Here is a 27788-nt window from a genome sequence, read left to right as displayed (position 1 = left end):
ATCAACAGAGATTTTTGTTTTAGTTTAACATTCATTATTTGTTGGTTTTCAATAACAATTCCTTGTACCAACCTCTTCACGGGCACCAATTTAATTGCACCCTGGAGATCGGTGCTTTGTAGTGTCTCTGCAGCTGTGTGTGCAGAAACTCGTCTGTTCAATTTTACATTAAAGAGAATCATAAACCATTTATCAGGTTTTAAATACACTTTGTAAATATGAAATATGTGCTCTGCCTGCTTTCGCACATACTTGCACATACAAATTCATGCTGTAGATAAACACATATATATCCTCCAGGCATTCTCGTTCCCTCCCCATCACATTAATCACTGCCGCTGGTGTTATGACAGCTGGGCACAGAGGGGTCTATGATAGAGGCTCACCTTCTCTGTAGCAAGACTAAAAGTAACCCTTCAGTCAATTTCGCTGGAAAACTGCCTTGTGCTTAATGGAAAATATAAACAATTGAAAGATATTTCTATCAGTGGAGCAAATATTTTTACAGATTGTATATTTATCCTGTAGGAAAAACTTTTTTTTTTTTTTTTGTGAAATGTGTAATAAATTTGCTTCTCACCTCTTGGAAGTGATTGAAATACTCACAGCAGGTATTAAGTACATGGAAGTAAGATTTTGTAACATATTTTTAAGTTACAAAAATCCAGGCTTTATAAATGTCTGTTATGACTTTAGAATATACAGTGATGGAGAACAAAATGTTCACAGAAAATAATGTGTATATCTTTATAGGCAGCAATTGCAAGCTTTTTTGCAAAAATAAGCTAAAGTGATTTGCAAAAGTAAGAATTTTCCTTGGCCTTTTTTACATTTCAACTTTACAAGGACAAACTTAATAGATTCCTGTGTATTTTAGGCTTGGATTTACAGATTCTGAATAGCAACTTTAAGGAGTTAGAATAGAAAATACATTTTCTATTGGACTGAGATGCAACCTTTGACTGCAACTTTGTTACACAGCACTCTGCTTTGATCCAAGCAAATGTGACCTTGGCTCTGTTTAGAACTTACCTATTTTTTTTTTTTAATCTCCATTTATTTTCCTAAACTCTAGCTTGCCTAAATCTCAGTTCCGAAGATAACAATCCTCACAGCATAATCCTGTCAATACCATGATTTGTGTTTTGGGGATTGTGTGCTTAGGTTGATGTGCAGTGCTAGTTTTCAAATTCAGTTCTGGTTTCACCTGACCATCGCAGCTTCTTCCAAGTCTTCGCTGTGTCTCCTACATACCAAACGGCAAACATGCCTTTTTATTGATTTCACTCAACAATTACTTTTTTTTCCACAATTCTTTCAGTGAATCCTTCCACCAGCGAAATGAACAATATACCACAGGAAATAATTCTTAAATTTAATCTTTAGGTACACAGAAGCCAACTAACTTAAGAAACCTCACAAATTCAAGGTCAATTAAGAACCATAAACAAACAGAAAAAAGACAGAACGACTATTAAGTTATTTTTTCCTGCCACCATCATCACAGAGTGACCTCCCAGAAACTACAATGCAGAAGCCCCAGGGGGCTGCGGCGACAAGCTCACAGGCTCTGCCAGCACCCCGCTACACTGGAGCAGAACCCCAAACCCTGAGGGCAAACCACCCCCCGAGCAAAGGCCCAACAGAGCCAGGGCACCTGGATACATACCCAAACAGTCACAGAGAGTTATCAATGCACAGGTGGGCAGATGGATGCACCAGCCCACGTTTAGTTGTGGCCCAAAGATGATCCAGGAGACAGAGTCCAAAACCTGACAGATAAACGGGTACACAGACACAATGACATGTTCCCACCCTCATGCTCACACACAGGCATTCACAACCATTCACCCACCATAAGCACACAAAAAAATGGATGTCATTCAACAACTTGTTCACTCAGTATACAGTATAAAACACAACAGCATTAAACCACACTGTGCAATAAACAAGTATTGTGCTAATTAACTGCTAATGTACTAATGCTGTATTTCAGTTACCTCAGACACCAGACTCAAGCTAACTGCATTCTAGCTCAAAAGTCAGAATTTCAACATGATGAGGCCCATGGCCATTACTTGAAGTACTTCTTGCAAACATCATTTTAAGCTTTAATTTCCATAAGCTTAAACTGAGCACTTAATTTGTTAAGTTTATTGTTGCAGTCGCTACATGCAACATTAATTTTAGTTGTGTTGGTGAAGAAGGGCGGGCTGTCAAGGAGTAACCTGTGCTGCTTTGTAAAGTGGCCATTTTGTCAGTTTATTGTCATCCCAGGGCTATCGTGTGGGAAAGTTGTCTTTCTGTGGGAAGAGTGATTTTCTGTTAATTAGTAGGTTGTAATGTGATTTTAGCTTTCCTCAGCACACTGAACCCTAAGTTACCTAATGAGGTGCATGTTGGAGAATGAATGTGAATAAAACTAGTATTCCTGAAGTGCTCTGAGTGATAGGTATGAAATTATGCTGAACTGACTTAGTCTGTTTGACCATTTCACATGACCATTACATGCACACATATTATCCAAAGGGAATTAGGAGTAATGACAAAAAAATTGTGTGTCTTTATTTATGTTTTTGCTGCATTTTCCATAACCTTTTTAACATTGGAAAACGTGAATCACCATATTCAGTGTTTGGTACTTATCTACCTCACTTGCTGTAACTGTAGATTTGAAATGTGAAAATAGTATATAGTGCTGTCTTGAACATTTTCAGGTATGTTCACCAAGATCAAGCTTTTCTGAATTATGAAACACAGTTTATTATGATGAGTGAGCTCATCATAATAAAAACATGATAGTTATTTGACTATTTGGTGTCATTTAGAGTGAAAACCTTTCATTTTAATGAAATTGAAAAGAGTTTGCACTTTTGAGAAATTGATTATCGCACCGACCTTTTAGCTCTTGTGCACTGCTTCCAGCTCCAATATAGATGATAATTAACAAAAAACCTGGTTTGTTTTACAAATACAGAAGCTTTACTAAAAAGTTGTAGCAACTCTGTAGTAACTTTTCACACTTGTATAGTCACAGTTATTCTGGCCAAGAAGCTTTCATTCTGAGGTGGTTTTCTTCCGTAAGATCCTTGTGAGTGTATGACACTCATCATCACAACAACAACAAAATGTGGTGGTTTCTCTTTATCTTGTTTCGTCTCCATTCAGAAGATCTGAATCTTAATATGTCTCCCTCCGATTTGCAGCACTCTGCCATGTTTCCATTATGAGCCTCCGGGAACTTTAATTACACACTTTGGGAGGGACGCCGCCAGTCTTGCCAAGCTTTTGAAGATGTTTTTCGTCTCATACGACACATTTTTAATGATCAACAACCCAATGCCACCCTCCAGCATTGTTGTGCTGTTGATCAGCACAACAATAAAATGTCTCAAATACAAAAAAAAAAAAAAAAAAGATTAAAAATGTTTACTATTACAATAACCTAATCATAGGAAATACGAAATTATGTTTTGGATTCACATGTACCTTATTCTGATTTGAATGTGAGAGTATAAATTGGTTTTGTAAATTGTTTTAGAAATGAAGTGTAGGCTGTATCTAGGTTTGGAGAAGTCTACAGCAAAGCTCTGTTCCCCGAATTTGGTAAAAGGAGGTAAAATTTGGACTCCTACAGCCAGATTCATTAAACGTCATGCAAATTAGGACGACCAAAAGATAAGAAACTGCTTTGGATTAGCTTTTGTGGAAAGAAAAAAAAAAAAGAAAAGCCACAATTGATGAACAGACAAATTACAATGTTTTGGACTTGGTGCATTTGATTTATAAATAAATTAACTAAATTATAAACTGAACAGAAAGAGAAAATATTTGTGTTAGCATCTTGCTTCTATACACCACACAATCTTAAAAGCGTGCTTTGTATTATTTTACAGAGTAGATGCTCTACAGTCTGGATCCCTTCAGATGACCTTCACTTTCCTCAATAATTACAGCAACACTGGAGCTTTAACTGACTTTTTTTTTCTTTTTTTTTGCCCTGAGGAGACCATTAAAACACTTTTCTATGCTCTGTGCTAGTCAAACACTACATAGGTGCATTCTTAAATTAGGCACAAATGCCAGCGAAATAGAAAACAACCCAAGTGTTTCAAAGCATACGCTGAGATGTATGAGTTACTAGTAGCATGACTGCAGGCCACAGAAGTCATTGAGATAATTAGCAGGGGAGTTGTGATCTCAGTTGAGGCAACTCACTGCTACTGCCTGGTAACCAAGTGTCTCGTGGGAATTAGAGGTGGGCAGAATTTTTTGGAGCGAAACTTTAAGGTTTAGTTTTCAATTCATAATGTTTTTGAAAGATGTTTATCTGTACACAAGTGAAAAATAAATAAAGTAATAAACAAGAGAATGCATTTGACATGCTAAGAATACTTGAGATTGTTTTTGTAACTTTACCGGCATGGACTTCACTCTCGGGACATTTTTTTTTTCTTTCCTAGTTGCTTCAAATATTATGTTAATAGATTATTCAGTGACAAATTAAAAGTTTTATCTGGGACCAAGACATAATTTACTTGATAGATTCCTTGAGGCAATTCAAAACGTGCCACTTTAAAGTGTTTCTTGATGACTGTTGGAAGTGCTTAGTCTTAATGCATTCAATGAACAGGCTGATGAATCCAGGATTCTTTGACACGCTAAACACCAATCACAGCCAGGAAAGGGGAAATTATCCAATTCCAGTTCCTGGCTTATTGTTTAGTTCTCTATTAAAACTTTTACCATTGGTATCATACAACATGGTTTTAACCCCTAACTGCCAGTATTTATTAAGACTATATAAAAATATGAATCAGTTGAGGTTTTCGTTGTACTTGAGACTCTAAATTATGCAGATATTGTTATTTTGAGAAAAACATATGATATGTTTTTCTCAAAATAACAATATCTGTAAAATAAATGTTTAGGCATTTATTTAAATGCCTAAAAACATTTATTTTTAGGCATTAAAAATAAACATTTATTTTAAATGTTTAGGCATTTAAAATAAATGTTTAGGCATTTATTTTACATATTTGAGAAATCAGGCAATATGATAGGCAATATGATATATAACTGACTGCTTCCAATAACATCCAGTGGTGCATGCAGAATAAACACATAAATGGTAATACCGAGTATACCTACCCCATCCTGGCTGCGAGGTGGTTTTAGACAACCACTCGACAAAGGCTTTCAAAGGGTTACCTTGAATTGGACATGATTTTGTCACTTGCAGAAATATTTTCTGTCAATGCGATTCCATCCAGCATGCATTTTTTTCCCCTTTGAGCATATTTAGAGTCTATAATGACTTCAAAACAACTAAAAAAAACATGCTCCATCCACTTAGGTACAGAGAGTGTTCCATTTACTATCATATGCCACCTCATAAGAGCACGCACCATGCCACAATTTTCAGTGACTGCTTGTAAACACCCACTCAGCCCATTCCCCCAGACTGCAAGAACAGGCGATGTATTTAAAGCTTTCACAGCAACTTATTTCCCTGTTTGAGTGACATCGACTGTGTTTTACATCACCTAACATCTCATCCACGTCTCTGCACACCTCCACACAATCTCATTCCTGTGTTAACAGCTCTACCAAGCAGATTTGTGACTTCAGTCAGTATCGGTGTGTGGCTGTCTTCAAACAGATACGCATCTCAGTGACAGGTGAATGGAAAGTAAAGGCGGGAAAATACAGTGTTATAACGGTAGAAAATTTGTTGATATTCGTCTAAATTTCTGATGGGATTTGTTTTGACCTGGAGTGGCAAGAGGATAAATTGAAACACATTTGAAATGTGTATCTTTAGGTACTATAGGTTAATGCCTGACATTTAATTTTAACTTAAACTTATTTCAATACTCTGAAAACCTGAACTTAAACATGCTGTTGAAAATTTGGGGAAATAATTTCATTAATTATGAGGCTCGTTTCTCATGTCATAATACGCATCATAAAATGGTTTAGGTGTACTTTAAACCAAGGACAACAGGCAAGAATGAATAATGTTCATTCGTCAGAAGTTTATGCTGGTTTATGCAGCAAACATTTTTGTTTGTGTTTATGATTTTAAAGGATGAATAAAAGTTTAGTGTGAGCCATTAAATGATAAACAGGCCCTTATCATATTACTCAAATCAAGCAAAGATGGTGACAGTGGTTTGTAGGGTAAAAATTCTTTGTGCTGCCATAATGTTAAAGATATTAAAGATTAAAGGTCAGAGTGGTAAAAATAATGCTAACAAATACTCCTCAAAATAAGAATCTCTCCGAAGTTTCTTGGATTATTAGTAAAATGGGTTTCACTATTTTGTTTAGTTGTTCCTTTTTTAACAACTAAACGTCACAGCTTAGCCTTTTTATTTCCACATATTTTGTCTTCTTTGTTGTTCTTTCAAATTAAAGTTTTAAAAGTGCCTTAAAAGTAAAAGCCTCAATATTTAAGAGAGTAAGGTCCACATGACTACTGAAACTTAACCAGTTAAAGAATAATGTTGACCTTTCAAAATACAATTTTAAAGGTCAAACTGTATTTTGAGGTTCCCCGAGGGAAATTAAACAGTGTTGTTCCTCACATTACACATTTCTTCAGAGTTGTTAGATGTTTATGGCTGTGAGTGGAAAGGATCTCATGCAGCCATCAGTATTACAGTGGTTCTGGAAAAACTTCAGCCTGAAAACACTCTGCTTAACTGTCGTTTCTCCAGTTTAGTCTGTTGTCAAGATTAACACCAAAGCATGTATCTTCTTTCACCACCTTCACATCTTCTGTAATAATGGACACACTGTTTGACCTTTTCCTGTTTCTTTTGAAATTTTATAATCATCTCCTTTGACAGAGAAAAAGATGATAATTTCAAAGACTAACTTATTACTGTGATAAATACAAATCAAATACACTAGGAAAGGATAATAAACATGTTGATAATTTGAGTGAATTACAAATATTAATTTCATGCCTTCATATGTATCTGGAAGCTGACTCTTATATTTATGCCGTTCTTATGTCAAGTCCTTTTTGCCTGTATTTAGTAAAAAAAAAAATATAAATGTGCCTAGTCATTTTACCAACGTCTTTTTTTATTAGTTCTGTGAGAGCTCTCTTACGGCACTGCCAGATCTGATCCAGTGTCTCAGGACACGGTTTCTACTACCCACTTGTCTGCTGCACTGTGAGAAAGAGTAAGAGGTGAGAAAGCGCAGTGTATAGAGAGTATATGTGTGTGTGCCACTCCGTGTGTGCGCTGTACAGATGTAAGATGGAGCTAGGGAGGTAAACGAGTGCCCGAGGGAGACCACCCGGGAAGAAGAGGAGGTGGTATGAAGACAGGTGGGGGGAAAGTAAGATTAATGGTGCCTGGGAAAATGAGTGCCCCTGCTGGTCCGAACTTTAAAACCAGCGGGAGTTAGTTACTGGCTGCTGGTCCAGCAGAGATGTGTTTCTGACATCTTAGCATTAAAAAACACTCACAGAGCTTGGTTAGATCTCGGGGAGAGAAGACATACTTTCTTCACCCCAGATAAATACAGTACAAGATCAGAGTCAGCAAAATTGTTTCAGGTGAGAGACTGAATCCTGAGGCGTAGCTCTTCCACTGTCTGCTGCACTTCAACGGATTGTCAGATTTGAAAACATCTTTTTCCCTCCCCTCATTGCTACCGTGTTTCCCCGATAGTAAGACACCCCCAATTGTAAGACGTATCGGGGATTTCAGGGGGGTCGGCTAATATAAGCCGTACCCCGAAAGTAATTACTTTCGGATCTTACTTTCGGGGAAACACGGGGGTATTGCCGCCTCCCTCTCATCTAGCTGCGAGCCGCCTCCTGCCCACGTCCGCACCGACCGCGCCGTTTTTGTTTTTGTAACCATAAAAATGTTAATTTTATGGTTAAAACAAAAAATTTGACAATTTTTTTCCAATATAAGACATACCCCGAAAGTAAGACATAGTGGGGCTTTTGGGGATAAAAAGAAAGTAAGACACTGTCTTACTTTCGGGGAAACACGGTAACTGTAAAACTCACTAAATGTTTGACCATAAAGCATCCATTTATCCAGTACAATGTTCTGTCATGCTTGCAAGACTTAGAATTAGAATTGTTGCTTATACAATTAGAATTCTATAAGCAATTGTTGCTTATTATAGTATTTGGTTCTCATGGTAACCAAATACTATAAGATATTTTTCAAAGATCCAAAGGTCGGAAAATGAACTCAAACAGCCGCATAGGGGACAAACATATGCAGAAGTGCATTTACACTGCCCAATAATAAGACACTCCTGAGGTCATAGCTAATTACTAAATACTTTTACTTGAGACAGAAAAATAAATATTCTCACTATGCCAAAAATGTATGTATTGTGTAGAATTTTGACTTTGATGCATAAACTTTCATAAAAACATAATGCTGTTTATTTGTGGCACTTCCCTCCATAGAGTTGTCAAATAACATTACAGAAAATTTGCCTTTTTGCCATTTGGATATGAAAAGCCAATATTAGCTGATTATTTAGACTTTCTATCTACTCACATAGCCAGCCTGTAGTCAACCAGCATCCAGCTGCTTAAAGACCCGTTGCTCATAGTTGCCAACTTCGGTTTGATATATAGTGCTTCTTTGGTTTCCACACTAATACTTTCTGTGTTTTTCCAGGACCACATTTATTCCCAAAGCTGCATCTTTGTCGCTTAAGGAAAAGAAAAATGAAGCAACCTTCTTCAGTCAGCTTACCAGCAATTAACACAAACAGGTGGAAGAAGGGAAAAGCAGCAATACTTTAAAAGCTACTAATAACAAAAAAAAAAAACTCCAGTCAGTCTGGAACTTTTTGGCAACTTTATTTAATGAATTTGTCACCATGGAAACATTATGACATAAAATTTCTCCCACATTAAATCTATTTAAAACCTTGTAACAATCACTGGTTCACACCTACCCCCATGATTACCTCTCTGTGTTTAAAATTCTGTAACTGAACCATAACAAGATGAAACAACTTTTATGTGTGATGTGAAGGAGGTTTTGACTAAAATTTTGAAACTTTTTCTAATCTTTATTTTTTGATTACTTTAAAAAAATTCAGACAAAAACAAGCAATAGTTAACGAACAAACGCCTCTGATGTAGGGCGTCACTGCTAAAAACACAGAAGTATGTTTTAACATGCAAGACATATTCCTGATGTTTATTACTTTAGGCTTCACTAACATTTGTTCAACACAGCTTAATGGCCAAGGGTAGACATACTTTTTCAGATAACTAACACATTGCACAGTAAGGCTTACAACAAAAGGAGGGTTACCATGGTGACATGAACAGATAAAAATTTGTAAAAAAGAGTACTATAAAAAGATTAAATTTTGCAGATATGTAAACAGCTTTTTCCCAGCTTTTGTGGAGTACATATGGTCTTTGTTTAGTTTTATTTTATTTTTACCTGTAAGTTTAGTCCTATGAAGGTACAGCTAAACAGCTATTGTTGTACTGTTCTGCAAACAAAATGTCTACCACCAGTAAACTTATTATAAAGTTAATTAAAGTACGGTATTATGTGACCAACTGACTAACAGAAAAACACACTGACTGATTTGTTGAGTCAACTACAAAAATAAGTTGCCCTACAATAGCGTTTGTCTATGATTATATTTGTCCACAGCAACATCAGAGAGAACAACACTATCCAAGGGAACATATAGAATAATAATACCAAACAAAGAAGAATATGTGCTAATGGTGTCAAAGTGTAAACATAACGTGTAGATAATACAGAGCAAGTTGAACATCCCACCATGACCCTGAAAAATATGCAAACAGAGAGATGTGATAGTATCGCAATTGCACTCCCACATGTCCAATTCACTCACAGCAGTGTGTCCACAGTGAATTCTCTCATTCTGTGGGGACAGCACATCAGTCAGACAGATAGAGGAATGGGAATGATAATGAGAGCCGACAGTCAGCCAATAGAAAAACGGTTTGACAAAACAAGCGAATAAATGCTTATTGTATTACTAAAAAGGGAATTTAATGAAGTCGCAGACGTAGCATACCGTCAGGGTCTTCTCTTTTGAAAAGACTATTTAAATGTTGAACTTCCTTCAAACAGGATTGAGCATTGTCCACAGAATAAGTTTAGCCATATATAATTTTCCTTCATTTTTAGGCTAAAGTATGGTTTATCGATTAATTATTATTATTATTATTATTATCCAGTGATTCAACAAGAAAGGATGAGCGACTGAGTGCGAACAACAGCCAATCTCTGTAGAAAAACATGGATGATGTTTTAAAGAGAGAAGTTGCACAAAAGACAAATTCACACTGTCACGATTACTGCCTAAACAATGAAATTATGAAGTCTTATTGCTAGCCAAAATTACTTCAATTAAGGTTAGTTCTTTTCTTTTTGTTTTTTCTAAAAAAATAAAATAAAAAAGAGAAAAAAAAGCAATTTTAAAAAAACTAAACAGCAGTCTCAAAAGTTTCCATGTTTGTATACAGAATCAAGGTGAAGATTAGAGGACAATTGGAGTTGCAGAGCCTCAAAGGCTAATTTTATTACGGGGGGAAGTAACTGAGAACATTCACGCAGAGCTCCCTGTCTGAGCCTAAGAATCTGCTCTTGTGTGGTGGTGTGGTAGAGGAGTAATGAGTGCCAGGCAGAAACACAGGGCACTTAATGGGATTACACAAGGAGACGTTAATCTAGGGAGAGCAGGTGGGGAATTAGACATGATCTGAGGGCTCCAGCGAGAAGGATGGAATAAGAGGCTCGGGGGGCGAGAGAGACAGAGACAGAGAGAGAATCACAGAATGTCATAGGGGTAAAACACTGCTGAAGCGGAATCATTTTTACCATCATTTATGCTTGACTGACTTAAGTCATCTTGTTATTTTTATAAAAGATCTAGTTAAATTCATTAGTATTTAATAATAATAATAATTCTCAGTAATTCCCTCCACTTTAATTGACAGAACACCACGGGTACAGGTTAAGCAGTTAGTTTTGCTGCTGCAAGATATATAAGATACATTACGGAAGCACAAATAATGTCTTGCTGAAGTGAAAGCCCATTAGTCCGACTCGCACAGCTAAAAGAGTGAACGTACCCTTTGATAATCAGCCAGACCCAAAGGACAGCAAGTGCTTCATTTGAATGAAACAACAATTAAATTACTTGCTGCAGTTTGTGCGGGGCTTATTAAATCCTTTACCGTGAATAGACAATTTCCATTTTATGATGCAGCTCGCAAAGTCGCAAATTGATATAGAAATCATTCATTGTCTCCAAAAGCTTTGACCTTGCGTGTTAAGTGCGTGACACACAAACTAGTTGGGAGTCGCAGCTGTATTAAGGGCAACTACATTTCAGGATCTCTGTTCAGGTATAATGACATTTAGTGTGGAATACAAGGTTGTGTGGTGCTCATCAAAACATAGTGGACTAACTTAACATTTTATGCAGGAAAGTATTTGAATGATCTTTGGCTTTTGCTTTATCTCAGACTTCAGTTTCAGTGACAATTTATTACAATTGACATGCTTTGGATATTCTATTTGACTATGCTAATTAATGTTTACACACATTGAAATGGTTTGGTTATATTAAATTTAAACTGCTGATATATTCCAAAGACAAATGTTATTCCTGTATCAATTATTAGTGCCCTGCGGCCATGTTTGGTCTATAATGAATGACAGACTTGATTAAAGAATGAACAGGGTAAGCTTTTGTTGTGTTGTTGTATGCCAAATTAATATTTTACAACGGGAAACAAAAAGTGTCTAAAAATCTATTCCATCCACCATGTAGTGGGAGAAAAAGTATTTGCTAGACTATGTTTCCCTACAGAACTTGACACCAAAAACCATATGTGCCATTAATGTATTTATTATATTTTAACAGATTTATTGTTACACAGGTATTCTGACCAATAATGGTAAAAAAAAATAAAAATAAAATATATATATTAATATATATTATTTTACACCTTGTCTTCATCCAATAAGCATAATAGCTATGAAATTATGCAAAGATGCTGAACACATTAAAAGTTAAATGTACATGAAGATGTCAATGTAGGTCAAATCAATGTTTCTCAAACTCTTTAAAAGGCTGCAAAAGTATTTAAAGAACAACTATATTACTATAGTAATCGAGAGTGAATAAAGAAGTGCCTTTTTGAGCTGAGCTACAGCTCAAAGTAACGAAAGGAAAACAGGAAATAACCCAAAGCAAAGAGACGGTTTACACATGGCCATGTTATGCGGGCAACGAGGAGGCCGAAATAAAGTTCCACAGCTAACTCACAAAGAGTACACATTTAATTTGTCAGCTTGTGACTAAGAGCTGTGTGCTCTGAGCCTGATTGCAGAACAAACAGCAGGTGGGCAGACAAGTGTTTAAGCATTACTGTTTGCAACACTAATGGGCACAGAGCAAGATATTTATTAGTGATAATTAAGGATAAGGATTTTCAATTACAGCCAACTGCTGGTCTTTAACAGATACAAATTTGAGACAAAGGATAAATCAGTGTGTTTTGTATTTGTTCTCTTTTTTTAATCATCAAATGAGTAGTCGTAAGAAGTTACGTTTCTGGTCAGAGAAAGGGAATGAAAAAAATAAAGCAGGCGTTTTCAACTTTACCAGCTCCCAGACCACTAAAAATTGCAACAAGCACATAAACGGTTGGAAATTGCCAACAGTTCTGCTATTAAACAAGCTTCCAGTCCAGTCACAGAGCAGCCTGTGAATTATGGGCTGTTCCTCGGCCTTTGGGGCTCCGCTCACCTCTCAAGTTGGTGTGCTGGAGAAGGAAATGCTGCCTTACATATTTTTGTGTGCATGCACCTGTGTGTGCGTGTATAGCCTTGTATTTGATATTATATCAAATACAAGACTGTTTTTCAAGAAAATACTAAACTGCATTGGGAGGACTGATGGCTCCTTATGGGTCCCAAACCTGGGCCCCGTAAAAAGAGGTGCTGTTTTTGGGTTAGAGATTAACATTTGGACTATAAATTGAGTTTTAAGTTGTGGTTTGGGAAAATGACTGGGTTAGGCATAAATGCAATTACTAAAATAAATGGAAGTCAATACAAAGTCATCAGTTTGCAGACCAGTACAAAGGTAAAGGTAATTGTATTTATATAGCACATTTTCAGCAACAAGGCAATACAAAATGCAAGGATGTATGTGTGTTTTTATGCACACCCTGGTGACAGGAAGACATTTCTCCTCTCAGAAACAAATGTGGTTCTATAGTAAAAAGCAAGCTATAGAACACATTTGAGTCCTTTCTTGAAATGTTCTCATCCTCAACTCAACATTTTAAAGCTATATGCCACAAACAGAAATAGACATCTGAAATATAACACTTCTGATTTAATCTAAAATACATAACATACATGTTTCACTTGAATTACCAACATAAACATAACCAACTTTTTGACCATCCAAATTTCTAAGATTCATCTATCGAGCACAAACAAGAAGGAAAATATATACAAGTAATTATGCAAGTTTAAAGACAGCACTTTTTAAAGACTGAATGTCATATTTGCTGAATGTATATAATTATAGCTCAAATCTGCCTCACAATTGTAACACTAATTGGTTGGTTTGTGTTAACTTCTAAGCAGAGATTAAAAGATGAAGAAATACAGACGGGGTAAAGCAAGCGCAAGGAAAAGGCTGGTCAGAATGTCATAGATATGTGTAAATTAAACCCTAGTTTAAAAAGAAGATCATTGGCAGTAATGATCAAGCCACCTGCTTCAAGACTTTATTGAATTCTAATACTTTTGCTGTGCCGTTGTATTTTATTTATTTAATTTTTTTTTTTTTTCAAAACTTGTTCTAGGTTATTACTTAGGCTAGAATGGGATAAATTTGCATGGGAGTCTTGTGAAAATAATTTATCAAAGTTAATAACTTGCATAAAAGTCAGATAAAAGTAGCAGAATCAGTCATTATATCACATCAACTAGGTTGCTTTTGATTTCATGAAGAAATACATTGCTAACTTTATTTCTGTAAAGCTGAGTTGGTTAAAAAGGTGTGTTTGAACAAATGTGACAGAGTATAATGATAAAACTACTACTTTTTTTCTATTAGTACTGCTAATATAACTATTACTACAACTGGTACTACTACTACTTGTGGAAGTACTACTACTACTTCTGGCTCTACTGCGATGATTTATATTTTAAGAACATTTATTGATCATTTCCAACAAATTTTAATGAAACTGCTGAAATATCAATGACTGCTATGAATCTGAATACACCTCGATACAAAACTGCATCTTACATCTTTAGTATCATGGTACTAAGCAATATATTGTCACACTAAGAAGGCATTGCAAAAGGTTTCTCTCCGAGCTTCATAAAAACCTTGACTGGATGGAGTTAGATTTACTAGCTGTGTCTGTTGGTAGTGAGTTTGTTGATCTACTGGCTCACATAGAATAGGTTTGCATACGAAAGATGATGAACAGACAGATGGTTCATCCACACAACTGGTAAGTTTTCTTGAGAATGTGTTGATTCTCAAAGGGTTTAATTTCATATGAAGAGGAAACTGGACCCTCATAAGTGTTGTGATAAAGACAAACACTGTTCTCATCATGTGCAGCTCCTGAGTGCACATCAAAGCTCTGCTCCAGGGGTTTAACTGCTTTAAAGTCAAGTTCTCCAAACTTTAGAACAATAAGATGGCATGGACACCTGGATTGAGAGGAAATTAGCACTATGTGTGAGGACAAAGCCTCTTATTTGGCTGTTTCTGAGGAATCTCTGTGGCACAACTGCGGCCCACTGTCAAAGGCTTTCAGAGCAAACAGATCAGTAGCATCCAGGCAGCTGAAGCTGGGATTAGCCTGTGATTCTTTGGAGGCAGTGAAATGAAGCAAACACATGCTAATCTCCTTTTCCCTGTTTCTCACTAGACCTCTGCTCCATAGGGAAAAACAAGGAAAGAGAGTGAGAAATAGAGACTGAGATAGGGAGAAGACCTAAATGAGCCGGAACAGAAGAGAAAGGGCTATATTAGCTAAATGTGTTAAGTATGGTTGCAGGTGCAGCGGCATCAGCACAATTAAAGGATCCAGGCACTTGGATTATTCTTGCATTTCGTGTAGAAAGCAAAACGGGAGCAATAGCGGAGGATAAGAAACAAGTGGGGTAATTCAAATTTTTGATCAAAGTAGGTTAAAAAGTGATTCTGAAGAGTTAGAAAGTTTACCGACAACACGACGTAATGCCATGGCAGATCAAACTTACTTTACTTGCAGTGTCAACGGAGGGTTGATGCCCATCTCCAATGGTCACAGGGCGAGTGCCCGAGTACATCTTGGATTGTTCATCAGTCCATTACAGGAATGCACAGGGCAAACAATGATGCACACAAACTCATGCAAGCAATTTAGAGCAGTTAACAAGCCAAATAATCATGTCTTTGGGTTGTGAGAAAATCCATACCTGCACAGGGAGAATATGCCATTTTGATGTAGAAAGACCCCAAGCCAGGATTTTAACCAGAACCTCCTTGTTCCAAAGCAACAGTGCTACAATTAAGGAATATCCGTTTAATGTTGAGATTTAAATATTAAATTTATTTAAGTGGCACACAGCACTAAATTCTGTGCAAAATGCAGTGACTGGAAATGTTGGGTTAACTGCAGAAAAACGGCATGTTGCCATTAAATGTGATAAAAACCACAATGCATGTACTTTAATGCCAGGCTCTCTCTGCCTTAATCAAACATCATTCTGGAGGATTATGTCCCTCAGCTGGCCTGGGAAATCCTTGGGGATCCCCCGGAGGAGCTGGAACAAGTGGCTGGGGAGAGGGAAGTCTGGGCCTCCCTTCTGAACCTGCTGCCCCCACGACCCAACCACGGATGAAGCGGAAGAAAATGGATGGATGGATATATGCATGTATTCATTACACGTCTTGAAATTCTTCCGATTACAGTTCAACAAGTTTCTTTTTCCCCAAGTGGTTTGTGTATTTAAATTGTCAAGAGTTCCTATCCATAATCATTAGCTTTTAATACATTGTAGACCCACCTTTTGCAGCTATGACAGGTTCAATAGTTCGGCTAGTATGTTCATTTCTATGCACTCAATATTCTGTTAAGACTCCATGCCTCCATCCAGTGTGGCATAGATGCAATCAACCAGTGCCACTGATGAGGTGTAATGGAAGCCCAGTTTACTGTGATAGCAGCCTTCAGGTCAGCTACATTGTTGGATCTGTTCATTCTCATTCTGCTCTTGACAATAACAATATGTTGTCAAAGGGTTCAGCTCAGTGAGTTTCCCCAACAAGCTCAGTAACACCATAGTCTCTGAATCCGTTTTTGATACCTATGAGATTGTGAGGAGATGGTAAGTCCTGCTGGAAAAATGAAGTCAGCATCTCCACAATGCTCATCAGCAGAAGGAAGCATGAACTGCATCAAAAGATTGCTGCATTGACTGGGGATTTCAGAAAACCCAAGTCATCACTGCATGTCGGAACATCCCACTGGACTTCAACCAACATGGGTTATGTCGTCTTGCTCCAGAATGTGGAACCTTGATTTCTAAATGAAGTGCAAACTTTACTTTCATCTGCAAAAAAGACTTTGGATCACTAACCAACAGCTCTTAGCTCAGGTAATATGTGTAGCGCATGTGTCGGACTCATCTATGCACGGTGACTATTATTGCACTGACTCCAGACTCAACCCACTAATTGTAAGCTCTCCCAAATTGACAATCCTCTCAAAGCTGTGGTTATCCTTGATGCTGAAGCACATTTTCCTACCACACTTTTTCTTCTACTTAACTGTTTATGAATGTGCTTGGATGCACCACTTTGAACAACCAGCTTATTTAGCAATGACTGTTTGTGCCTTACGCCCCTTGTGGTGTTGATGACCGTCTTCTGGACATCTCTCAGGTGGTCAGCAGGCTTCATCGTGATGGTGTAGTCTACCGACTCAGACTAAGCAAGTATTTAAAGGCTCATCTTTGCAGGGTTGTTTTTTAGTTGATTAAGTTTTTAAAATAGTATCCATAGGTCATCAGAGCTGTCAGCTGTGACATGTAAATCATGCTGATTGCTGTTAAGAACTGAAGAGTTTTACCTTCTACTGTGAACTTTCTGACTTGTGCACTGTCATCATGTATATATAGTACTGTAATTGTTGATTTTAAATTGTTTATTTTATTTTGGTGTGTAAAGGGACAAGGCACTGTGATTTCATTATTTGCCATAAATTTAAAATGAAGTTCTACTTTATACCACAAGGCTTTAATGTTTGGTGTAAGCCATAGTCATCAAAATTCTAGGAAGAAAATGCTTTAAATATTTCACTCCATATCTAGTGAACCTATACAATGAGTTTCACCTTCTGAAATGAACCGCAAAACATATGAAACTCTTTCACAATATTCTAACTTCAAAGAACGAAAAACAAAATGCACTCTGAAATCTAAGAATAAATAGTATCATTTAAAATCTCATGTTATGTTAAGTGAGCATTTTATCATCAGTCTAAAAGCATGCAAATAATAAACATGCCCACCATAAAGCAATATTAAAAATGATATTAAGAAAGCATGCATGGAAATAAATTCCACCCTTTCACACCAGGAGCTTTGGAGTTTACACATTCTCCCATGCATAGGCAGACTTCCTCTCATGGCCGTGTGCACAGTTTTCCCTTCAGGGCATAATGTTATAATTTTATCCACAGTGCTTCCAAATCCCTCCCCCCCCAATCACCATCTTCCAGTATCCTGCCTTTCCTCTGTCTTATGTCACATTGTGAGCTTGTCACTGCTTTATAGTTACTTTATTGCTTTCACACTGGGCTCAGCATAATTTTCCCTACTGGAAAACGGGGGACCACAGCAGTTGGTTCAACAAGAGTAAATAACAGGAAATGAGGTTTATTTAAAGCAGACACAAAACAAGGTCTGACAAATACTTGATCCACATGTCTGTGCAGGAATAAAGAGCCAGTGTTTTATTTTAGTGTTGAAATCCTTCATCATTACATGGAGACAGTGAATTTAAACTGACTGCACCACCGGCTTGCTCTTTTCTCTTCCACGCCGACTTAAACAAATGTGTATTGACTTATGATACAGGTTTTCTTTTATGAGTCAGGTGCAGCTCTCTCAAATTTAATGTGACCCTGTGTCTGATTTATGGAGGAGATGAAAGATATAGAGGTGTAACATACAAAATGACTTCATGATGGCTTGTTTCGCTGACAAGGCGAATGGCACTCCCCTCATACTGTTTGTTTGAACAATTGATTTACTGATCTCTTCCCTTCTCAGACACCTCGTCATTTATTCCATTTGCTTTTCTATGCATTTGGGAGATCTTTGTTTTTACTCTGTTTTTGCACTGCATTGTCATTCCAGTTTTTCATTTCACCCTTATCTTAAGGTGATAATTCAGTGACTTACAAGGAGCAGAAGAAAAATAAGACAAAAAAAAAAATAGGACTAGGAATAACAACAAAAGGCTTTTAAAAACATACCTAATGAAATATAAAATTATTGTAAGAGTCAACAACTTGGGGTCAATTGAAATTAGGAAGATCTTGAAACTAGTTAGATTTGCTTAACTTAATTAAAGGCTAAAAAAAGAAACATTAAACGTGAAGGCAGGTTCTTCACCACTGCTTAGAAAAAAAAAGCATCATCTTCGATACACCTATATTTGAATATCCATCCATCCATCCATTTTCTTTCACCCTTGTCCCTCAGTGGGGTCGGGAGGGTTGCTGGTGCCCATCTCCAGCTAACGTTCTGGGCGAGAGGCAGGGTACACCCTGGACAGGTCGCCAGTCTGTCGCAGGGCAACACAGAGACACACAGGACACACAACCATGCACACACACTCTCACACCTAGGGACAATTTAGAGAGGCCAATTAACCTGACAGTCATATTTTTGGACTGTGGGAGGAAACCGGAGTACCCGGAGAAAACCCACGCATGCACAGGGAGAACATGCAAACTCCATGCAGAAAGACCCCAGGCCGGGAATTGAACCCAGAACCTTCTTGCTGCAAGGCAACAGCTCTACCAACTGCGCCACTGTGCAGCCTTATATTTGAATATGATTGCATAAATAAAATACCCACATTGATCCATCTAAATTTGAATGTCATTGTATAACTAATTCATTTTAAACTAGTTTAATGGTGAGTATGACTGACGTTTATTGAAAACCTAAAATTCTGTCTTAAAAAACAGAAAATTACATTAGGCCAATATATATATATATATACATATAGTTTCTTATTAAATAGATTTGTCATTTTATTCATAATTTCCAGCAGATACTAATTGAAACCTTCCAAGACCAGAGCAGACACAAAAGACCATTTCTAAAATAGATGGTTGTTTCCACCAATTTAAAACAAACTGGTGGAAAGCTTAGCAGAAAGAAAATGCCTGGTCAAAAACAGCTGCACGGGTAATCGGGGTATCTGCAGTCTTGAGAAAATTGTGAATCTAAGGACATGGACTGTTAAGATTCCTTGTGCGAAGCATCAGAAGCATTCCATTTAGACATCAGAAGCATTCTATTTGCAATAAGACAGGACTTGCACTGCTGCTCAGTATTTCATATACCTCTTTTCAGATGAAAGAAAGTTGGAAATCAAGGTTCCAGAATCTGAAGAAATGGCAGTAGCGCCGAATCCAAGTTGCTTGAGGTCTGTGAAGTTTCCACGCTCAGTGAAACTTCACAGACCTCTGGTGCTTATCAAGTCAAAAGACAGAACAGCAATCTATCCTAACATTTTTGAGCACTTCATACTTCCATAACGAGCTTCCTGAAAATGTTGATTTCTGTGCCACCAGTATTTGGCACAGGCCTATAATGCTAAAAATATCAGTATCCGTTTCAATTATCACGGTTTTATGTACTTTAACAGTCAGTGGACTTGTTTAACCAGAGTCTCTTAGAATTTATGGAATATTGTCAAAAGAATATTGTACAGAAACGAGACCAAACAATACAGATAAACTGAGTCGCTATTAGAGCAACCTGAGCTTCCTTCAAATCTCAGCAGAGCCCAGGCTGATCACTTCCATGCCATGCAGAATTAATGCAGTAATTCATGTAAAATGAGCCATGACCAGTTGAGTTCATGTACTTCACAATCGATGGGCTTTATAATTGGCTGACATTTTTGCACTATTCTTTTAAACTGGTCTTATGTCATTTTCTAATTTCTGACACCGATTTTTTTTTTTTTTTTTTTACTGCAACACAGTTTTAAAAATAAGAAAATGCTTCAAGTACATCACTATATCAAATGAGTTTCACATTTTTAATTGCTTTACTAACACATATTACATTTTGAAAGACTTTCTTTAAAGTCCACCTACACCTAAATAACAACATTTATATTGTTATTTAGATACAACAAACAGATAATAATTTAAAAAAAAAAAACTAAACCTTACTTCTCAAAGTAAATCTCGCTATAACCCTCTCTGGCCATAAGTAAAAAATATTAATCTTTCTAAATATTTGTTTTAACTTTGTTAAAGATCATTTGCACCAAATAGCTAAAAACAATATGAAACAATATTACTCAGACTAAATAAATTATAAAAATTTTGTTAATGACAATTTAAAATTATAAAACTCCAGAAATTTGAGTGGAAGCACGGTTTAGTGAGTTGATCCCATAAATGGGGAGAAAAGGGCATAAGGTGTCGCCAGAACAACAACAGTACAAACAGTACTTGAAGTGTCTGACAGTCAGTTTAAATTGTGACTGAAGATGGTATAGGTCCATTACACAGCATTATTACCAAGCTGTCATGTCTTTATTTGCCTGTGGAAAGAGGACTACATTTTTAACTCAAATTGTAACCTTAATTCAGCTAATATGCAACGTCCCACATGCAGGTTAAGCACTAAAGAGAAACAATGTCAAAGAAAGAGGGATCTGAAAGCACAGGAGGGGAAAAGGGCTCAAGCATTTAATAGGCTAAAAGGCTTTCTGGCAGGAACTATAAAGTGTTTAGATTGGACCTATGGTACAATCAGTGTTCAAGGACAAGACAGGGTTTTTGGTGCTAAAACGTGTCACTGGTAGTCACTATAAGATATACTGATTTCAACAAGTTCGAGCGAGAAAAAAACAAAATAAATAAAAGTATATATATAGGGAAGAGTGTGACACAGACCAGACCAGACCAGACCAGACCTCTGCATTGAAAATAATGAGCACTTCTAGCCAAGAGTAAAACTTAACATATGATAAATACATTTTCTTATTTGTTAAAAGATTCTTGAATGGGACATTTTATGTTTTTATTCATTTACTCTGACAGGGTTTGATTGGTCATAGTGAAGTAGTTTCAGATGATAATCTTTGGAGAAAGTAACAGTTTACAAAATAAACTGTCACTTGTGTTTTGGTAGCAAGTAACTTACTTGTGTTTTGGTAGCCAAGTTTAGCTTTCGCAATCAATTTGCTAGTAACATATAGTGAAATGTGGTTTTTGAAGTCACGCTTTGTTGAATAAGTTCATTGAAAAGCAGTGGCAAGTGTGTTACAACCAATGCTTCAAGTAGGAAAAAAATAAGCGCTGGTACTCCGTTTAATGTCGTACAAAGAACAAGGTATTTTTTCTTTATACATAGATCCAATACTTTTATTAGACAAAAATCACAAGGAACGAAAGAACAAAGGAAGTACTAAAGCAAATCCTCATGAGTCAAACAGATTCGCCCCGACAACCACACCAGCCCCTTAACAGAAACTGAATAAAATCAAAGACATTATTTTTCCATTGCTCTCAGTAAAGAAAAAAATATATCTTCATAAATATCTCAAGCTATGCTGTCAATACATGAGGATAGTTTTAACATTTTTGCAAAAAAAACAAAACATATTTTTTTATAAATGTTACATACTGGAACTTTAAGTAAATCTCCCTAAGGTCACTCACTGTTACCAGAAAATAGATCAGGAGGAAAAAGTTACCATTTTCCCTTCCCGTTTCCGACAACTCATCAACTGAGTTAGCATCCACACAACTTTATTCTCTTAAGTCTCCACACTTTTTTTGCAATCAGCCAATCTAATCTTAAAAGTACAATGACTTTTATAGACATGTCACATTTTCATTTTGCACCAGCCTGAATTAACAATTTTCACACGCATTATACATCTTCCTCTGTTGCACCGCAAGTTGATGCTGAAGTAAACCTGCATGCACCAGCTGAGATCTGATGTAGATATGCTACACTTTTCTCCAACTGATTATGAAATACATAGAGCTATTTGGAATCTCTCTTAAGCCTATGTTTTTGTTCCTGCCAGCCCTACTTATAAGGTCAGATTTAATGCTTTTCATTTGCCTCCTTCCCTATGTCGCAATTTTAATTCCCCATTCCCTTGGTGCTTACATCGCTGGCATTTTCACAATATTATTCTTTAGAGAAGTAGTGTGCGACTTCCTACCTGAAGAATTTCAACTGCTGCTGCATACAGAGTGATTAGGATAGAAGAAAAGTGGCCACAAAGAAATCTGAGTCATTTGGAAAATGAGTGTAAATTTGCAAAATAAGAAATCAGAATGTAGACAACAGCAACGACTTAGAATGTGTATATTCATGATCTACTATAGACATTATTAGGGTCAGAATTTTGATGATTGTATTTGTCTCAATGAAGTCTCTAACAAGCCCTCTCTTCTTGTCGTACATTCTGCTGAGCATATTTGACCCCCAACTCTAAAACCCTTCGTGTTTTTTTCCCCGTCTGTTTGTTCAAGCTCTCCTTCCTGTCAATCAAGGTCCAAAGGTTCTTTTCCTGTTAGGTCCTCTCTGTCCTCTGCAGTGTTCACTAAGCAACTAGAGTGTGTCACACCCCGTCTGAAACGATCTAATAACACCGACCCCTCTACCTCACCTCGCTTGTTTCTTTGCATCAGGGTCAGACATGATCCCTGGCCTCAAACCTTGCTGGCTTACATTCCTTCCCTTGTTGCAGGTCATCTCGTCACATCATTCCTGAATGCTAGTCTGACAGCTACACCCTCCCTCCCCCCTCCCCCAAAGCCCACAAAGTGGGTCTTATACGGTATGTATAAAATACTGTCACAGTCAGAAGCTGCCAGGAATGAACCGTGAGGTCCATTGCAATTTAAGTTGCTTAGAGTCACTTGTCCAATCACAGTTTGGCTTTATAAAAAAGACCAGATCATTCAAAATGGTCTGATGTTAAAGACTTCTTTCAGCTGTAGTTAGCCACAACGTCAAAATCGAAAGGATATACCAACACTTTAATTAGTTGTGAAACACTGTTTTTTTCCCCTTATCTATTCATCATAAGACAGATAGAACAACATGCCGTTTTTTCTATCCAAGTGTTAAAAGTGTGACTTTTCACACTTTTGTGTGAAAAATGACTTCAAGGTAACATTTATGCACCTAAAGTCAAAACAACCATGGCTTCGATTTTAAAATCCTGATTAAAGATTTAGGAAAGTACATTCAGACATGGACAATTGTGGAGTACTACTTTTGGAATAGCAATGGAAAGATGGCTCTGCCCTGGAGCACCTTTTTGAATCCTGTTGTGTGCGCCTGAGAAATTGTGTGACATCAGTTTGTCCTGTGCAGTTCTGCACAATATTGTTGAGTTTAATTTGGCAAAATAAGTAGCTATGGAAAAAGCCTGACAGGTGGAAACAGAACCTAACAGAGGCATTTCTGACATGTAACTTAGATATTTATCTCATCTTATAATCTAAAAAAAAGTACATCTTCATTATCTCTTGTTGATTCCGGTCAGAAATTCTTTAGTATGGCTTTTTTTTCCTCCCTGCTCTGAATAAATGTTCTCAACTGAAAGGTAGTATTGTTCAATGCTGCTGCTGAGAAAGAGTGTCACAGGAAGGTTGGCTCACCAGGTGCTCTCTCAACATGGCTTGGTGTAATGTCTTCCTAAATGAGATGAAGGGAGGGTTACCTCCCTCTGACTTGGCAGTCTGTCAGGCCCAGATATCGCAGTGGGAGGAAGCTTAGTGCCGTTGATTCTTGCTTCTTCTTCCTGACCTTGGTTTCTTCTGCATCACTCAACTCACCATGGGTCTTGTCAGAGGCTGCATATGACATCAGCAGGACCAGACAGCCAAACATCTGAGAAACAATGGTGACAATGTTTATGGTTGTCAAAGAGTTGAGAGTAATTGATGTTTTGAGGGGATTTTTGGACAATAGCATTTGATTATTAGAAACTCAGACAATATATTTTGCTAATATTGCTAAATGTAATATCCCACTCATTATAAAGTTGGATGTAATGAAATTGTTTGCTCTTTTTTTTGTCTTTTCCTTTTTTTTTAACTTAAAGTAGGAAAAAGGCAGATATTAACGTTTCTTTTTGCTGTTTCAGTTTGCCTTTAAATCGTTCACAGTCTGTAAAAAAAGTATTTATCTCCTTAACAGTTTTTTGTCAGTTTATTCTTTTTGTCATAGCATTTGTTTCAAATGCGTTGAATATTTTAAAAGATGAATTAAGAAAACAGCTTTCAATTTTTCATTACAGATTGCATTTATTTCCTTCCATTTTTAAGTTAAAAATAAAAATCAGAATCATACCAACCTGATGCCGTGGCTAAAAGTAATGGAGCCTTCTCAATCACATTGATTAACCATCTCAGGAATGTCTGGCCTGTCAAAATTAATCCTGGAGTGCGTTGGCAACTCTTTCAGGCATTCTCAAAAGAACTTTGTGACAGGGGAGCAGCCATGAGCTGGGACGTAGTCCCTCAGTAAAGGCCGTGCCGACATGCAAAGCACGCACACGCGTACATAACTTACTCTTTGTTACTTACTCACCAAAGTGACATGGTTCGTAGTGGGTGCACACACGGTGTTTCTGTCTCAGTTGTCATATCGTCTTCTTCTTCTTTTTGTTTTAATGGCGGTTGGCAAACAACTTAATGGTGTGCATTACCGCCACCTACTGGTATGGAGTGTGGATCAGGACGAAACTTATATATAACCAACCCCCTCCACCAAATAAACAGTTGTCATATCTATCCTAGCTTGTAATTTTCAGTGTCAAACATTTCCCCGGTTCAGATTTTCAAACGAAGCTATTTCCGGGTTAAACGTCACGTGGTGACGCAGTGACGCAATCATGACGTATTAATTGCGCGTTTTTTTCTATTAAATTGAGTATTGTATTTTCTGTCACAGGTTTGTCTTTATTTTTTAAGTGTCATACATATGTTATTTACTGTGTATAACTACTTATATAATTGTTTACTTTTGTTGTTGCCTTTGAAATGTCATAAAACCTGCTACAGACCCCTTCCACCCCCGCCAAAAAAAACATCTAACATACTTAGCATTGCAGGCCTCTCTCATCTTATTTATCATCATTATTTACAATTTGAGTTTGGTGGATGCTAATGAAATAACCCTAAGCTCACCCACACATTACAGTGTACCAGGAAAGTATGTTTTTATAACTCCCCATATTATTACATTTCCCATAAACATGTTAAGATAGCCTACAGCACTGTGGCAAGCTATAACCAAGCAATAAAATGTCTTACCCTCCATGTGGAGGAAGTCAGTGACCGTCAGCCTGACAAAGCTATAAACATTTGCATCAACAGAAATAAACACTTGAAATATGTTGCTTTATGGGAGCATATGGGAGGCATGAGTTTGAATTTTTAACTGAAATAAACACACCAAGGTAAAAAGCCTACATTTACTACAAAGGTCTTGTATTGCTTAGCAATAGGTACATGTTGATGGTATGGTACAACCCAACTTGTGTGTGTCAGCCATGGTTTTACATTACAGTTTATTTTGCATTATTGCAGCTTTCTTATAAAAACTCCTTCCCTCATTATTTTCCAGAATCATACTGTCAAGGACACTTTAGATGCGTCTTCTTTACTTTTCCATATGCCAGTACAATGTAAATATTCATATTTGCCTCCATATACACCACTTTCTCTTTCAAAATATTTTTGTTTAAAACATTTATAACTGAAATTCCCAATAAACTACGTAAAACAGCGTTCAGATCATAATTCAAATAGGATGTATTGTATTTTAGGTTGTTTCTTTTCATTTTAATTTGAACCTTAGATTTTTGTTGTTTGGGTAATATAAAAGATTTTAAAGGTAAAATGACCCAAATGAGGTTTAAGCGCAAATCTACATAACTGGACTAAATTTGGGGTACACTTAATGTTTGAAATGAACAAAACACAAAACCAACCCGAAGTCCTGACAGCAGGTAAAGATTTCACATTGCAATTTTAATTTAAAAAAAAAAACACCTTTAATACCATCAGGGATGTAAACTCAATTGACATGTTACTAGGAAATGTAAAAAATAAAACTTTATATAACAGTCAGGAATGAAGTAGTTCATTCTTTTGATTTTTATCAAAATTTCTAATCATTTTTTAATTGCATTGCTTGATCAGTCATGCTGTGTGACTCTCAGCTGCATTTGTCTCCTTAAAAAGGAAATCCTCACTATTAACAGCATAATCTACTTACAGCGTAGTAAAGTTACTGAAAGGCATGGTGCTGGTGGCAATCAATAATTATAAATGTAATTTTTTTTTATTTTTGAGCAGCTTCCTATTTTTAAAAAATCTAATCAACTTATTCACACATCTCCTAATAGATTGATTAAAGAAAGCACTTTTTCCTCTCTGCTTAGAACTGACTAAATGCTGACGTGGCATCTGCCTCAGGGAGTCTGCTCCTTTTTGTTTTCCCTCTAATTAATCATGATGAGCTGCAGCTGAGGGGATACACCCTGCAAGGAAAAGGTGAGTTGAAACACCCATGCAAACACCAACCTGAACACAACTTCGTGGATATGATTCTTACCGACTGAGAAGAAATGAAAGCTGTTCAGATTTACTGGCTTTCAAAATTGGAGGGTAGAATTAGTACTTGCATGCCACTGGGTATTTCTTGCACTCCATAAGGTATTGAATCAATGCTTGGTGCCGTTATACTTTTTAAGTACCAGGTGGTGAATATTAAATGTCGCCCAACTATTTATTTACCTTTTTTTTTTTCTTGGAATATATGAACAGTAGCAGCATATATTAGATGACAGGTGGCACTAGAAAATGTGCAATTAATTTCCAAACAGCTTGCCATAGTTTTCACTGTTTCTGAACCTCTTCCAATTAATTTTTTTAATTATTACAAATTTTGCGCTCAACTTTACAGAGTCCATTGGGATCCATCTATACACAAACAACAAGAACCCAAATACATCAAGCTTCAACTTCATTCTTTATGCATAAAGTATGGGGGGAAAAAACTTGTCCCTTCCCAAAATATTGCAGTTTAAATATTTTATTTACTTCTGAATTGAGCACTGTTTGAAGATGCAGAGATGGGCTTCCTCTCACCTCATGTTTTTGATGTGAAAAGCAGCACTGATCAGTTCAAAGTTCTCAAAAAAAATAAAAAAAAGAAAGTACAGCCATGGACAACTCTAGACAAGGCCATTAATCCACGGATCAATGTGAGAGTGCCCAGCTCAGATCTCACTGCTGATCAGAGGTTGCAATTGCTCTTTAAATATTCTGCTGGATATATGCAGAAGGGAGCCCTGGAAGCAGCAGAAGGTTAATATGGTGCATTGTGCTAAGCAGGTGCTTAGGAAGTTGTTATGCCTGGGCATCATGAGTCCACACATTAATTAAGGACTTTTTAAGCCTG

The 27788-nt window shown here is 36.9% G+C and overlaps 1 long non-coding RNA gene across 1 annotated transcript in view; it reads right to left on the bottom strand.

Annotated features, from left to right (window-relative positions):
- The window catches only part of LOC103481644 (uncharacterized), a 54105-nt gene extending 28082 nt beyond the window's left edge, over window positions 1-26023 (bottom strand). Inside the window, exons 1-2 of the long non-coding RNA XR_536333.3 lie at window positions 24909-26023; window positions 23975-24206 (exon numbers count right to left, since the gene is read on the bottom strand). This is a non-coding gene — a long non-coding RNA (uncharacterized LOC103481644). The remainder of the gene's footprint in view (window positions 1-23974; window positions 24207-24908) is intronic.
- Between the last annotated feature and the right edge of the window lie 1765 nt (window positions 26024-27788).

Source organism: Poecilia reticulata, chromosome 19 (genome assembly GCF_904066995.2).
Source record: "Poecilia reticulata chromosome 19, P_reticulata-male-v2, whole genome shotgun sequence".
NCBI classification, from domain to species: Eukaryota; Metazoa; Chordata; class Actinopteri; order Cyprinodontiformes; family Poeciliidae; genus Poecilia; species Poecilia reticulata.
This window is presented reverse-complemented; position numbering and strand designations above follow the sequence as displayed.